This window comes from Sander vitreus, unplaced genomic scaffold (genome assembly GCF_031162955.1).
Source record: "Sander vitreus isolate 19-12246 unplaced genomic scaffold, sanVit1 ctg664_0, whole genome shotgun sequence".
Lineage (NCBI taxonomy): Eukaryota > Metazoa > Chordata > Actinopteri > Perciformes > Percidae > Sander > Sander vitreus.
Genome location: NW_027595754.1, coordinates 1 through 15,037, shown reverse-complemented (window position 1 = coordinate 15,037; position 15,037 = coordinate 1). Strand labels below are relative to the sequence as shown.

Below are 15,037 nucleotides of genomic sequence, written 5' to 3'. Positions count from 1 at the left end.
TTGAACACTGTGAGGTTGCTTATTTTAGTTTTAATTAAAGATGTTGCTTCCAAAAAAAGTTGCATCCTCCGTACAGCTCCCTTGTCAGCTCTGTTCCAGCAAAGGAGGAGAGCGCTCTGGCGATGGTGAATGAGGTTTGAGAAACCACTGTCTTTATTTAAGCTCACTAGATGGCAATCTCTGTTCAAAGAAAAGGGTTAAAGGAATGGCAATTCAGTGTGTTTTCAAATCTTTGTTGAACAGAAAGTGGCATCTAGAGCTCAGAAAATGAAGACAGTGTTTTGCTTTGCTTCATTTGACCATTACTAGCGCCTCTCTGCTGACGAAAGAAAAGCTTACAGCACCGGGTATTCCCAGGCGGTCTCCCATCTGATGACCCGCCCGACTCCGTTAGCTTCCGAGATCGGACGAGATCGGGCGTGTTCAGGGTGGTATGGCCGTAAGCGAGCGTACTGCCAAGTGAAAACAAGTTATTTAAAGACGATGAACTCCCAGAGGTTCTCAAAACTGCTGAAGACGCAGTTTGGGGTTGAGGAGTACTCAACTACATGTAATCACACTAGTAGTGCACCTATACATTTTAAAGTTTCTGGTAGTTCAACTACATTCATCTTCGAATCCAACAAGTTGAATTGCTTTTTTTGCTCTCTTTTTTCGGGTACTGCAATTAACACTGCTGTATTTTTTAAGCATTCTTTCATTTGTTTTGTTCCATATTTATTCATTCATTTAGCCTGTTGCTATATGTATTCTTACATGTATGTATTTCCATGTTTATTTTTTTTTTCATTACTGTAATTATTTCTCAATTCTTTTGAACTTTACCTTTACTCAGACTTGAGTGACTTGTCGCTCGTGAATTTGCATGATCCAAAATGTAGATATCTTTGATTTCAAAACTATCCAGATCGGCACAATCTTGAAGAACAAGAACAAAGAATCTCATGGTCAAAGTGCATGAACTCCTACTTGAATTGCTGAACACTGTGAGGTTGTTTATTTTAGTTTTACCTAAAGATGTTGTCTGTGCCAGCAACCCTCCGTACAGTTTCCTTGTCAGCCTCCAGTCCGGCAAGGAGGAGTAGCGCCTGGCGATGGTGAATGAGCTTCAGAAACCACTGTCTTTATTTTTAAGCTCACTAGATGGCACCCTGTTCAAAGAGGCTAAAGGAATGGCAATTCAGTGTGTTTTCAACCCTTTGTTGAACAGAAAGTGGCATCTAGTGAGCCTGTAGAAAATGAAGACAGTGTTTTGCTTTGCTTCATCTGACCACTAGCTCTGCTGACGGAAAAGAAAAGCTTACAGCACCGGGTATTCCCAGGCGGCCCCCATCCAAGTACTGACCCGGCCCACCCTGTTTAGCTTCTCCGAGATCGGACGAGATCAGGCGGTTCAGGTGGTATGGCCGTAAGCGAGTGTACTATGAAAACAAGCTATTTAAAGACGATGAACTCCCAGAGGCTCTCAAAACTGTTGAAGACGCAGTTTGCTGAGGAGTACTCAACTACATGTAATCACACACTAGTAGTGCACTCTATACATTTTGCAGTAGCTCTCTGGTAGTTCAACTACATTCATCTTCGAACCACAAGTTGAATTGCTGTGCTCTCTCTTTTTCTCGGGTACTGTAATTAACACTGCTGTATTTTTTAAGCATTCTTTCATTTGTTTTGTTCCATATTTATTCATTCATTTAGCCTGTTGCTATATGTATTCTTACATGTATGTATTTCCATGTTTATTTTTTTCATTACTGTAATTATTTCTCAATTCTTTTGAACTTTACCTTTACTCAGACTTGAGTGACTTGTCGCCTTCCGCAAATTTGCATGATCCAAAATGTAGATATCTCTGATTTCAAACTATCCAGATTGGCATAATCTTGAAGAACAAGAATATTCAATTCATGGTCAAAGTGCATGAACTCCTACTTGAATTGTTGAACACTGTGAGGTTGTTGTTTTAGTTTTAATTAAAGATGTTGCTTCCTAGAAAGTTGCATCCTCCGTGACAGCTTCTCTTGTCAGCTCTGTCTCCAGCAAAGGAGGAGTAGCGCCTTCTGGCGAGTGGTGAAATGAAGCTTAGAACCACTGGTGGTCTTTGAGGTTTTCTAAGCTCACTAGATGGCAATCCCTGTTCAAAGAAAAGGGTTAAAGGAATGGCAATTCAGTGTGTTTTCAACCCTTTGTTGAACAGAAAGTGGCATCTAGTGAGCTCAGAAAATGAAGACAGTGTTTTTGCTTTTGCTTCATTTGACCATTACTAGCGCCTCTCTCTGCTGATCGCCTGAAAAGAAAAGCTTTACAGCACCGGGTATTCCCAGGCGGCCTCCCATCCAAGTACTGACCGCGCCCGACCCTGCTTAGCTTCCGAGACTCGGACGAGATCGGGCGTGTTCAGGGTGGTATGGCCAGTAAGCGAGTGTACCAAGTGAAAACAAGCTATTTAAAGACGATGAACCCCAGAGGTTCTCAAAACTGTTGAAGACGCAGTTTGCTGAGGAGTACTCAACTACATGCAATCACACTAGTAGTGCACGATACATCTTTGCAGTAGCTCTCTGGTAGCTCAACTACATTCATCTTCGAACCAACAAGTTGAATTGCTTTTTTGCTCTCTTTTTTCTCGGTACTGTAATTAACACTGCTGTATTTTTTAAGCATTCTTTCATTTGTTTTGTTCCATATTTATTCATTCATTTAGCCTGTTGCTATATGTATTCTTACATGTATGTATTTCCATGTTTATTTTTTTCATTACTGTAATTATTTCTCAATTCTTTTGAACTTTTACCTTTACTCAGACTTGAGTGACTTGTCGTCTTCCGTAAATTTGCATGATCCAAAATGTAGATATCTTTGATTTCAAAACTATCCAGATCGGCACAATCTTGAAGAACAAGAACAAAGAATTCATGGTCAAAGTGCATGAACTCCTACTTGAATTGTTGAACACTGTGAGGTTGTTTATTTTAGTTTTAATTAAAGATGTTGCTTCCCAAAAAAAAGTTGCATCCTCCGTACAGTTTCCTCTGTCAGCTCTGTCTCCAGCAAAGGAGGAGTAGCGCCTCTGGCGATGGCAGAATGAAGCTTTGTGAAAACCACTGTCTTTATTTTCTAAGCTCACTAGATGGCAATCTCTGTTCAAAGAAAAGGGTTAAAGGAATGGCAATTCAGTGTGTTTTCAACCCTTTGTTGAACAGAAAGTGGCATCTAGTGAGCTCAGAAAATGAAGACAGTGTTTTGCTTTGCTTCATTTGACCATTACTAGCGCCCTCTGCTGACGGAAAAGAAAAGCTTACAGCACCGGGTATTCCCAGGCGGTCTCCCATCCAAGTGACTGACCCGCCCGACCCTGCTTAGCTTCCGAGATCGGACGAGATCGGGCGCGTTCAGGTGGTATGGCCGTAAGCGAGTGTACCAAGTGAAAACAAGCTATTTAAAGACGATGAACCCCAGAGGTTCTCAAAACTGCTGAAGACGCAGTTTGGGGTTGAGGAGTACTCAACTACATGTAATCACACTAGTAGTGCACCTATACATTTTGCAGTAGCTTTCTGGTAGTTCAACTACATTCATCTTCGAACCAACAAGTTGAATTGCTTTTTTTGCTCTCTTTTTTCGGTACTGTAATTAACACTGCTGTATTTTTTAAGCATTCTTTCATTTGTTTTGTTCCATATTTATTCATTCATTTAGCCTGTTGCTATATGTATTCTTACATGTATGTATTTCCATGTTTATTTTTTTTCATTACTGTAATTATTTCTCAATTCTTTTGAACTTTACCTTTACTCAGACTTGAGTGACTTGTCGTCTTCCGTAAATTTGCATGATCCAAAATGTAGATATCTTTGATTTCAAAACTATCCAGATCGGCACAATCTTGAAGAACAAGAACAAAGAATTCATGGTCAAAGTGCATGAACTCCTACTTGAATTGTTGAACACTGTGAGGTTGTTTATTTTAGTTTTAATTAAAGATGTTGCTTCCAAAAAAAAAGTTGCATCCTCCGTACAGTTTCCTTGTCAGCTCTGTCTCCAGCAAAGGAGGAGTAGCGCCTCTGGCGATGGTGAAATGAAGCTTAGAAACCACTGTCTTTATTTTCTAAGCTCACTAGATGGCACCCTGTTCAAAGAAAAGGGTTAAAGGAATGGCAATTCAGTGTGTTTTCAACCCTTTGTTGAACAGAAAGTGGCATCTAGTGAGCTCAGAAAATGAAGACAGTGTTTTGCTTTGCTTCATTTGACCATTACTAGCGCCTCTGCTGACGGAAAAGAAAAGCTTACAGCACCGGGTATTCCCAGGCGGTCTCCCATCCAAGTACTGACCCGGCCCGACTCCTGCTTAGCTTCCGAGATCGGACGAGATCGGGCGTGTTCAGGGTGGTATGGCCGTAAGCGAGTGTACCAAGTGAAAACAAGCTATTTAAAGACGATGAACCCCAGAGGTTCTCAAAACTGTTGAAGACGCAGTTTGGGGTTGAGGAGTACTCAACTACATGTAATCACACTAGTAGTGCACCTATACATTTTGCAGTAGCTCTCTGGTAGTTCAACTACATTCATCTTCGAACCAACAAGTTGAATTGCTTTTTTTGCTCTCTTTTTTTCGGTACTGTAATTAACACTGCTGTATTTTTTAAGCATTCTTTCATTTGTTTTGTTCCATATTTATTCATTCATTTAGCCTGTTGCTATATGTATTCTTACATGTATGTATTTCCATGTTTATTTTTTTTCATTACTGTAATTATTTCTCAATTCTTTTGAACTTTACCTTTACTCAGACTTGAGTGACTTGTCGTCTTCCGTAGAATTTGCATGATCCAAAATGTAGATATCTTTGATTTCAAAACTAGTCGCAATCTTGAAGAACAAGAACAAAGAATTCATGGTCAAAGTGCCTGAACTCCTACTTGAATTGTTGAACACTGTGAGGTTGTTTATTTTAGTTTTAATTAAAGATGTTGCTTCCAAAACAAAAAAGTTGCATCCTACGTACAGTTTCCTTGTCAGCTCTGTCTCCAGCAAAGGAGGAGTAGCGCCCTCTGGCGATGGTGAAATGAAGCTTTAGCAAACCACTGTCTTTATTTTTCTAAGCTCACTAGATGGCAATCTCTGTTCAAAGAAAAGGGTTAAAGGAATGGCAATTCAGTGTGTTTTCAACCCTTTGTTGAACAGAAAGTGGCATCTATTGAGCTCAGAAAATGAAGACAGTGTTTTGCGAAGCTTCATTTGACCATTACTAGCGCCCTCTGCTGACGGAAAAGAAAAGATTACAGCACCGGGTATTCCCAGGCGGTCTCCCATCCAAGTACTGACCCAGCCCGACCCTGCTTAGCTTCCGAGATCGGACGAGATCGGGCGTGTTCAGGGTGGTATGGCCGTAAGCTAGCATACCAAGTGAAAACAAGCTATTTAAAGACGATGAACCCCAGAGGTTCTCAAAACTGTTGAAGACGCAGTTTGGGGTTGAGGAGTACTCAACTACATGTAATCACACTAGTAGCGCACCTATACATTTTGCAGTAGCTCTCTGGTAGTTCAACTACATTCATCTTCGAACCAACAAGTTGAATTGCTTTTTTTGCTCTCTTTTTTTCGGTACTGTAATTAACACTGCTGTATTTTTAAGCATTCTTTCATTTGTTTTGTTCCATATTTATTCATTCATTTAGCCTGTTGCTATATGTATTCTTACATGTATGTATTTCCATGTTTATTTTTTCATTACTGTAATTATTTCTCAATTCTTTTGAACTTTACCTTTACTCAGACTTGAGTGACTTGTCGCCTTCCTGTAAATTTGCATGATCCAAAATGTAGATATCTTTGATTTCAAAACTATCCAATCTTGAAGAACAAGAACAAAGAATTCATGGTCAAAGTGCATGAACTCCTACTTGAATTGTTGAACACTGTGAGGTTGTTTATTTTAGTTTTAATTAAAGATGTTGCTTCCAAAAAAAAGTTGCATCCTCCGTACAGTTTCCTTGTCAGCTCTGTCTCCAGCAAAGGAGGAGAAGCGCCTCTGGCGATGGTGAAATGAAGCTTGCAAACCACTGTCTTTATTTTCTAAGCTCACTAGATGGCAATCTCTGTTCAAAGAAAAGGGTTAAAGGAATGGCAATTCAGTGTGTTTTTCAACCCTTTGTTGAACAGAAAGTGGCATCTAGTGAGCTCAGAAAATGAAGACAGTGTTTTGCTTTTGCTTCATTTGACCATTACTAGCGCCCTCTGCTGACGGAAAAGAAAAGCTTACAGCACCGGGTATTCCCAGGCGGTCTCCCATCCAAGTACTGACCCGACCCGACCCTGCTTAGCTTCTGAGATCGGACGAGATCGGGCGTGTTCAGGGTGGTATGGCCGTAAGCGAGTGTACCAAGTGAAAACAAGCTATTTAAAGACGATGAACCCCAGAGGTTCTCAAAACTGTTGAAGACGCAGTTTGGGGTTGAGGAGTACTCAACTACATGTAATCACACTAGTAGTGCACCTATACATTTTGCAGTAGCTCTCTGGTAGTTCAACTACATTCATCTTCGAACCAACAAGTTGAATTGCTTTTTTTTGCTCTTTTTTTTCGGTACTGTAATTAACACTGCTGTATTTTTTAAGCATTCTTTCATTTGTTTTGTTCCATATTTATTCATTCATTTAGCCTGTTGCTATATGTATTCTTACATGTATGTATTTCCATGTTTATTTTTTTCATTACTGTAATTATTTCTCAATTCTTTTGAACTTTACCTTTACTCAGACTTGAGTGACTTGTCGTCTTCCGTAAATTTGCATGATCCAAAATGTAGATATCTTTGATTTCAAAACTATCCAATCTTGAAGAACAAGAACAAAGAATTCATGGTCAAAGTGCATGAACTCCTACTTGAATTGTTGAACACTGTGAGGTTGTTTATTTTAGTTTTAATTAAAGATGTTGCTTCCAAAAAAAAAGTTGCATCCTCCGTACAGTTTCCTTGTCAGCTCTGTCTCCAGCAAAGGAGGAGTAGCGCCTCTGGCGATGGTGAAATGAAGCTTGCAAACCACTGTCTTTATTTTCTAAGCTCACTAGATGGCAATCTCTGTTCAAAGAAAAGGGTTAAAGGAATGGCAATTCAGTGTGTTTTTCAACCCTTTGTTGAACAGAAAGTGGCATCTAGTGAGCTCAGAAAATGAAGACAGTGTTTTGCTTTGCTTCATTTGACCATTACTAGCGCCCTCTGCTGACGGAAATGAAAAGCTTACAGCACCGGGTATTCCAAGGCGGTCTCCCATCCAAGTACTGAACCGGCCCGACCCTGCTTAGCTTCCGAGATCTGACGAGATCGGGCGTGTTCAGGGTGGTATGGCCGTAAGCGAGTGCACCAAGTGAAAACAAGCAATTTAAAGACGATGAACCCCAGAGGTTCTCAAAACTGTTGAAGACGCAGTTTGGGGGTTGAGGAGTACTCAACTACATGTAATCACACTAGTAGTGCACCTATACATTTTGCAGTAGCTCTCTGGTAGTTCAACTACATTCATCTTCGAACCAACAAGTTGAATTGCTTTTTTTGCTCTCTTTTTTTCGGTAGTGTAATTAACACTGCTGTATTTTTAAGCATTCTTTCATTTGTTTTGTTCCATATTTATTCATTCATTTAGCCTGTTGCTATATGTATTCTTACATGTATGTATTTCCATGTTTATTTTTTTCATTACTGTAATTATTTCTCAATTCTTTTGAACTTTACCTTTACTCAGACTTGAGTGACTTGTCGCCTTCCTCAGAATTTGCATGATCCAAAATGTAGATATCTTTGATTTCAAAACTATCCAATCTTGAAGAACAAGAACAAAGAATTCATGGTCAAAGTGCATGAACTCCTACTTGAATTGTTGAACACTGTGAGGTTGTTTATTTTAGTTTTAATTAAAGATGTTGCTTCCAAAAAAAAGTTGCATCCTCCGTACAGTTTCCTTGTCAGCTCTGTCTCCAGCAAAGGAGGAGTAGCGCCTCTGGCGATGGTGAAATGAAGCTTTGCAAACCACTGTCTTTATTTTCTAAGCTCACTCAATCTCTGTTCAAAGAAAAGGGTTAAAGGAATGGCAATTCAGTGTGTTTTCAACCCTTTGTTGAACAGAAAGTGGCATCTAGTGAGCTCAGAAAATGAAGACAGTGTTTTGCTTTGCTTCATTTGACCATTACTAGCGCCCTCTGCTGACGGAAAAGAAAAGCTTACAGCACCGGGTATTCCCAGGCGGTCTCCCATCCAAGTACTGACCCGGCCCGACCCTACTTAGCTTCTGAGATCGGACAAGATCAGGCGTGTTCAGGGTGGTATGGCCGTAAGCGAGTGTACCAAGTGAAAACAAGCTATTTAAAGACGATGAACCCCAGAGGTTCTCAAAACTGTTGAAGACGCAGTTTGGGGGTTGAGGAGTACTCAACTACATGTAATCACACTAGTAGTGCACCTATACATTTTGCAGTAGCTCTCTGGTAGTTCAACTACATTCATCTTCGAACCAACAAGTTGAATTGCTTTTTTTTGCTCTCTTTTTTTCGGTACTGTAATTAACACTGCTGTATTTTTAAGCATTCTTTCATTTGTTTTGTTCCATATTTATTCATGCATTTAGCCTGTTGCTATATGTATTCTACATGTATGTATTTCCATGTTTATTTTTTCATTACTGTAATTATTTCTCAATTCTTTTGAACTTTACCTTTACTCAGACTTGAGTGACTTGTCGTCTTCCCGTAGAATTTGCATGATCCAAAAATGTAGATATCTTTTTGATTTCAAAACTATCCAATCTTGAAGAACAAGAACAAAGAATTCATGGTCAAAGTGCATGAACTCCTACTTGAATTGTTGAACACTGTGAGGTTGTTTATTTTAGTTTTAATTAAAGATGTTGCTTCCAAAAAAAAGTTGCATCCTCCGTACAGTTTCCTTGTCAGCTCTGTCTCCAGCAAAGGAGGAGTAGCGCTCTCTGAGCGATGGTGAAATGAAGCTTTGCAAACCACTGTCTTTATTTTTCTAAGCTCACTAGATGGCAATCTCTGTTCAAAGAAAAGGGTTAAAGGAATGGCAATTCAGTGTGTTTTCAACCCTTTGTTGAACAGAAAGTGGCATCTAGTGAGCTCAGAAAATGAAGACAGTGTTTTTGCTTTGCTTCATTTGACCATTACTAGCGCCCTCTGCTGACGGAAAAGAAAAAGCTTACAGCACCGGGTATTCCCAGGCGGTCTCCCATCCAAGTACTGACCCGGCCCGACCCTGCTTAGCTTCTGAGATCGGACGAGATCGGGCGTGTTCAGGGTGGTATGGCCGTAAGCTGAGTGTACCAAGTGAAAACAAGCTATTTAAAGACGATGAACCCCAGAGGTTCTCAAACTGTTGAAGACGCAGTTTGGGGTTGAGGAGTACTCAACTACATGTAATCACACTAGTAGTGCACCTATACATTTTGCAGTAGCTCTCTGGTAGTTCAACTACATTCATCTTCGAACCAACAAGTTGAATTGCTTTTTTTTGCTCTCTTTTTTTCGGGTACTGTAATTAACACTGCTGTATTTTTTAAGCATTCTTTCATTTGTTTTGTTCCATATTTATTCATTCATTTAGCCTGTTGCTATATGTATTCTTACATGTATGTATTTCCATGTTTATTTTTTTTCATTACTGTAATTATTTCTCAATTCTTTTGAACTTTACCTTTACTCAGACTTGAGTGACTTGTCGTCTTCCTCGTAAATTTGCATGATCCAAAATGTAGATATCTTTGATTTCAAAACTATCCAATCTTGAAGAACAAGAACAAAGAATTCATGGTCAAAGTGCATGAACTCCTACTTGAATTGTTGAACACTGTGAGGTTGTTTATTTTAGTTTTAATTAAAGATGTTGCTTCCAAAAAAAAGTTGCATCCTCCGTACAGTTTCCTTGTCAGCTCTGTCTCCAGCAAAGGAGGAGTAGCGCCTCTGGCGATGGTGAAATGAAGTTTGCAAAACCACTGTCTTTGTTTCTTTCTAAGCTCACTAGATGGCAATCTCTGTTCAAAGAAAAGGGTTAAAGGAATGGCAATTCAGTGTGTTTTCAACCCTTTGTTGAACAGAAAGTGGCATCTAGTGAGCTCAGAAAATGAAGACAGTGTTTTGCTTTTGCTTCATTTGACCATTACTAGCGCCTCTGCTGACGGAAAAGAAAAGCTTACAGCACCGGGTATTCCCAGGCGGTCTCCCATCCAAGTACTGACCCGGCCCGACCCTGCTTAGCTTCTGAGATCGGACGAGATCGGGCGTGTTCAGGGTGGTATGGCCGTAAGCGAGTGTACCAAGTGAAAACAAGCTATTTAAAGACGATGAACCCCAGAGGTTCTCAAAACTGTTGAAGACGCAGTTTGGGGTTGAGGAGTACTCAACTACATGTAATCACACTAGTAGTGCACCTATACATTTTGCAGTAGCTCTCTGGTAGTTCAACTACATTCATCTTCGAACCAACAAGTTGAATTGCTTTTTTTGCTCTCTTTTTTTCGGTACAGTAATTAACACTGCTGTATTTTTAAGCATTCTTTCATTTGTTTTGTTCCATATTTATTCATTCATTTAGCCTGTTGCTATATGTATTCTTACATGTATGTATTTCCATGTTTATTTTTTTCATTACTGTAATTATTTCTCAATTCTTTTGAACTTTACCTTTACTCAGACTTGAGTGACTTGTCGTCTTCCGTAAATTTGCATGATCCAAAATGTAGATATCTTTGATTTCAAAACTATCCAATCTTGAAGAACAAGAACAAAGAATTCATGGTCAAAGTGCATGAACTCCTACTTGAATTGTTGAACACTGTGAGGTTGTTTATTTTAGTTTTAATTAAAGATGTTGCTTCCAAAAAAAAAGTTGCATCCTCCGTACAGTTTCCTTGTCAGCTCTGTCTCCAGCAAAGGAGGAGTAGCGCTCTCTGGCGATGGTGAAATGAGCTTATAAACCACTGTCTTTACTTTTTCTAAGCTCACTAGATGGCAATCTCTGTTCAAAGAAAAGGGTTAAAGGAATGGCAATTCAGTGTGTTTTCAACCCTTTGTTGAACAGAAAGTGGCATCTAGTGAGCTCAGAAAATGAAGACAGTGTTTTGCTTTGCTTCATTTGACCATTACTAGCGCCTCTGCTGACGGAAAAGAAAAGCTTACAGCACCGGGTATTCCCAGGCGGTCTCCCATCCAAGTACTGACCCGGCCCGACCCTGCTTAGCTTCTGAGATCGGACGAGATCGGGCGTGTTCAGGGTGGTATGGCCGTAAGCGAGTGAAAAATACCAAGTGAAAACAAGCTATTTAAAGACGATGAACCCCAGAGGTTCTCAAAACTGTTGAAGACGCAGTTTGGGGTTGAGGAGTACTCAACTACATGTAATCACACTAGTAGTGCACCTATACATTTTGCAGTAGCTCTCTGGTAGTTCAACTACATTCATCTCTCGAACCAACAAGTTGAATTGCTTTTTTTGCTCTTTTTTCTCGGTACTGTAATTAACACTGCTGTATTTTTTAAGCATTCTTTCATTTGTTTTGTTCCATATTTATTCATTCATTTAGCCTGTTGCTATATGTATTCTTACATGTATGTATTTCCATGTTTATTTTTTCATTACTGTAATTATTTCTCAATTCTTTTGAACTTTACCTTACTCAGACTTGAGTGACTTGTCGCCTTCCGTGAATTTGCATGATCCAAAATGTAGATATCTTTGATTTCAAAACTCATCCAATCTTGAAGAACAGAACAAAGAATTCATGGTCAAAGTGCATGAACTCCTACTTGAATTGTTGAACACTGTGAGGTTGTTTATTTTAGTTTTAATTAAAGATGTTAAGCTCTAGTTGCATCCTCCGTACAGTTTCCTTTGTCAGCTCTGTCTCCAGCAAAGGAGGAGTAGCGCCTCTGGCGATGGTGAAATGAAGCTTGCAAACCACTGTCTTTACTTTTCTAAGCTCACTAGATGGCAATCTCTGTTCAAAGAAAAGGGTTAAAGGAATGGCAATTCAGTGTGTTTTCAACCCTTTGTTGAACAGAAAGTGGCATCTAGTGAGCTCAGAAAATGAAGACAGTGTTTTGCTTTGCTTCATTTGACCATTACTAGCGCCCTCTGCTGACGGAAAAGAAAAGCTTACAGCACCGGGTATTCCCAGGCGGTCTCCCATCCAAGTACTGACCCGGCCCGACCCTGCTTAGCTTCCGAGATCGACGAGATCGGGCGTGTTCAGGGTGGTATGGCCGTAAGCGAGTGTACCAAGTGAAAACAAGCTATTTAAAGACGATGAACCCCAGAGGTTCTCAAAACTGTTGAAGACGCAGTTTGGGGTTGAGGAGTACTCAACTACATGTAATCACACTAGTAGTGCACCCTATACATTTTGCAGTAGCTCTCTGGTAGTTCAACTACATTCATCTTCGAACCAACAAGTTGAATTGCTTTTTTTGCTCTCTTTTTTTCGGTACTGTAATTAACACTGCTGTATTTTTAAGCATTCTTTCATTTGTTTTGTTCCATATTTATTCATTCATTTAGCCTGTTGCTATATGTATTCTTACATGTATGTATTTCCATGTTTATTTTTTTCATTACTGTAATTATTTCTCAATTCTTTGAACTTTACCTTTACTCAGACTTGAGTGACTTGTCGTCTTCCTGTAAATTTGCATGATCCAAAATGTAGATATCTTTGATTTCAAAACTATCCAGATCGGCACAATCTTGAAGAACAAGAACAAAGAATTCATGGTCAAAGTGCATGAACTCCTACTTGAATTGTTGAACACTGTGAGGTTGTTTATTTTAGTTTTAATTAAAGATGTTGCTTCCAAAAAAAAGTTGCATCCTCCGTACAGTTTCCTTGTCAGCTCTGTCTCCAGCAAAGGAGGAGTAGCGCCTCTGGCGATGGTGAAATGAAGCTTTGCAAACCACTGTCTTTATTTTTCTAAGCTCACTAGATGGCAATCTCTGTTCAAAGAAAAGGGTTAAAGGAATGGCAATTCAGTGTGTTTTCAACCCTTTGTTGAACAGAAAGTGGCATCTAGTGAGCTCAGAAAATGAAGACAGTGTTTTGCTTTGCTTCATTTGACCATTACTAGCGCCTCTGCTGACGGAAAAGAAAAGCTTACAGCACCGGGTATTCCCAGGCGGTCTCCCATCCAAGTACTGACCCGGCCCGACCCTGCTTAGCTTCCGAGATCGGACGAGATCGGGCGTGTTCAGGGTGGTATGGCCGTAAGTCGAGTGTACCAAGTGAAAACAAGCTATTTAAAGACGATGAACCCCAGAGGTTCTCAAAACTGTTGAAGACGCAGTTTGGGGTTGAGGAGTACTCAACTACATGTAATCACACTAGTAGTGCACCCATACATTTTGCAGTAGCTCTCTGGTAGTTCAACTACATTCATCTTCGAACCAACAAGTTGAATTGCTTTTTTTTGCTCTCTTTTTTTCGGTACTGTAATTAACACTGCTGTATTTTTTAAGCATTCTTTCATTTGTTTTGTTCCATATTTATTCATTCATTTAGCCTGTTGCTATATGTATTCTACATGTATGTATTTCCATGTTTATTTTTTTCATTACTGTAATTATTTCTCAATTCTTTTTGAACTTTACCTTTACTCAGACTTGAGTGACTTGTCGCCTTCCGTAAATTTGCATGATCCAAAATGTAGATATCTTTGATTTCAAAACTATCCAGATCGGCACAATCTTGAAGAACAAGAACAAAGAATTCATGGTCAAAGTGCATGAACTCCTACTTGAATTGTTGAACACTGTGAGGTTGTTTATTTTAGTTTTAATTAAAGATGTTGCTTCCAAAAAAAAAGTTGCATCCTCCGTACAGTTTCCTTGTCAGCTCTGTCTCCAGCAAAGGAGGAGTAGCGCCTCTGGCGATGGTGAAATGAAGCTTTGCAAACCACTGTCTTTATTTTCTAAGCTCACTAGATGGCAATCTCTGTTCAAAGAAAAGGGTTAAAGGAATGGCACTCAGTGTGTTTTCAACCCTTTGTTGAACAGAAAGTGGCATCTAGTGAGCTCAGAAAATGAAGACAGTGTTTTGCTTTGCTTCATTTGACCATTACTAGCGCCTCTGCTGACGGAAAAGAAAAGCTTACAGCACCGGGTATTCCCAGGCGGTCTCCCATCCAAGTACTGACCCGGCCCGACTCCCTGCTTAGCTTCCGAGATCGACGAGATCGGGCGTGTTCAGGTGGTATGGCCGTGCGAGTGTACCAAGTGAAAACAAGCTATTTAAAGACGATGAACCCCAGAGGTTCTCAAAACTGTTGAAGACGCAGTTTGGGGTTGAGGAGTACTCAACTACATGTAATCACACTAGTAGTGCACCTATACATTTTGCAGTAGCTCTCTGGTAGTTCAACTACATTCATCTTCGAACCAACAAGTTGAATTGCTTTTTTTGGCTCTCTTTTTCGGTACTGTAATTAACACTGCTGTATAAGCTATTCTTTTCATTTGTTTTGTTCCATATTTATTCATTCATATGGCCTGTTGCTATATGTATTCTTACATGTATGTATTTCCCATGTTTATATCATTACTGTAATTATTTCTCAAATTTCTTTTGAACTTCTACCTTTTACTCAGACTTGAGTGACTGGTCGCCTTCCGTAAATTTGCATGATCCAAAATGTAGATATCTTTGATTTCAAAACTATCCAGATCGCGCACAATCTTGAAGAACAAGAACAAAGAATCTCATGGTCAAAGTGCATGAACTCCTACTTGAATTGTTGAACACTGTGAGGTTGTTTATTTTAGTTTTAATTAAAGATGTTGCTTCCAGCAAAAGGCATCCCTCTGCACAGTTTCCTTGTCAAGCTCTGTCTCCAGCAAAGGGAGGAGAAGTCTCTGGCGATGGTGAAATGAAGCTTTGCAAACCACTGTCTTTATTTTCTAAGCTCACTAGATGGCATATCCCTGTTCAAAGAAAAGGGTTAAAGGAATGGTAAGTCAGTGTTTTCAAACTCCTTGTTGAA

The 15,037-nt window shown here is 39.7% G+C and overlaps 10 non-coding genes and 5 pseudogenes across 10 annotated transcripts; all 15 read right to left on the bottom strand.

Annotated features, from left to right (window-relative positions):
* Window positions 1-332: 332 nt before the first annotated feature.
* LOC144514693 (5S ribosomal RNA) lies at window positions 333-445 on the bottom strand (annotated as a pseudogene).
* An 852-nt stretch (window positions 446-1,297) lies between these two features.
* On the bottom strand, window positions 1,298-1,414 carry LOC144514692 (5S ribosomal RNA; annotated as a pseudogene).
* An 885-nt stretch (window positions 1,415-2,299) lies between these two features.
* On the bottom strand, window positions 2,300-2,419 carry LOC144514689 (5S ribosomal RNA; annotated as a pseudogene).
* Window positions 2,420-3,295: 876 nt separating this feature from the next.
* Window positions 3,296-3,413, bottom strand: LOC144514690 (5S ribosomal RNA; annotated as a pseudogene).
* An 870-nt stretch (window positions 3,414-4,283) lies between these two features.
* Window positions 4,284-4,403, bottom strand: LOC144514688 (5S ribosomal RNA). Its single transcript, XR_013501518.1, has one exon. It is a non-coding gene; the product is annotated as a 5S ribosomal RNA (ribosomal RNA).
* Window positions 4,404-5,276: 873 nt separating this feature from the next.
* Window positions 5,277-5,395, bottom strand: LOC144514697 (5S ribosomal RNA). The gene has a single exon (XR_013501522.1). It is a non-coding gene; the product is annotated as a 5S ribosomal RNA (ribosomal RNA).
* Window positions 5,396-6,258: 863 nt separating this feature from the next.
* Window positions 6,259-6,377, bottom strand: LOC144514687 (5S ribosomal RNA). Its single transcript, XR_013501517.1, has one exon. It is a non-coding gene; the product is annotated as a 5S ribosomal RNA (ribosomal RNA).
* Window positions 6,378-7,241: 864 nt separating this feature from the next.
* Window positions 7,242-7,360, bottom strand: LOC144514684 (5S ribosomal RNA). The gene has a single exon (XR_013501514.1). It is a non-coding gene; the product is annotated as a 5S ribosomal RNA (ribosomal RNA).
* An 858-nt stretch (window positions 7,361-8,218) lies between these two features.
* Window positions 8,219-8,337, bottom strand: LOC144514686 (5S ribosomal RNA). Its single transcript, XR_013501516.1, has one exon. It is a non-coding gene; the product is annotated as a 5S ribosomal RNA (ribosomal RNA).
* Window positions 8,338-9,209: 872 nt separating this feature from the next.
* LOC144514696 (5S ribosomal RNA) lies at window positions 9,210-9,328 on the bottom strand. Its single transcript, XR_013501521.1, has one exon. It is a non-coding gene; the product is annotated as a 5S ribosomal RNA (ribosomal RNA).
* An 871-nt stretch (window positions 9,329-10,199) lies between these two features.
* LOC144514695 (5S ribosomal RNA) lies at window positions 10,200-10,318 on the bottom strand. Its single transcript, XR_013501520.1, has one exon. It is a non-coding gene; the product is annotated as a 5S ribosomal RNA (ribosomal RNA).
* An 863-nt stretch (window positions 10,319-11,181) lies between these two features.
* Window positions 11,182-11,300, bottom strand: LOC144514694 (5S ribosomal RNA). Its single transcript, XR_013501519.1, has one exon. It is a non-coding gene; the product is annotated as a 5S ribosomal RNA (ribosomal RNA).
* Window positions 11,301-12,161: 861 nt separating this feature from the next.
* On the bottom strand, window positions 12,162-12,279 carry LOC144514685 (5S ribosomal RNA). The gene has a single exon (XR_013501515.1). It is a non-coding gene; the product is annotated as a 5S ribosomal RNA (ribosomal RNA).
* An 873-nt stretch (window positions 12,280-13,152) lies between these two features.
* Window positions 13,153-13,271, bottom strand: LOC144514683 (5S ribosomal RNA). Its single transcript, XR_013501513.1, has one exon. It is a non-coding gene; the product is annotated as a 5S ribosomal RNA (ribosomal RNA).
* An 874-nt stretch (window positions 13,272-14,145) lies between these two features.
* On the bottom strand, window positions 14,146-14,264 carry LOC144514691 (5S ribosomal RNA; annotated as a pseudogene).
* Between the last annotated feature and the right edge of the window lie 773 nt (window positions 14,265-15,037).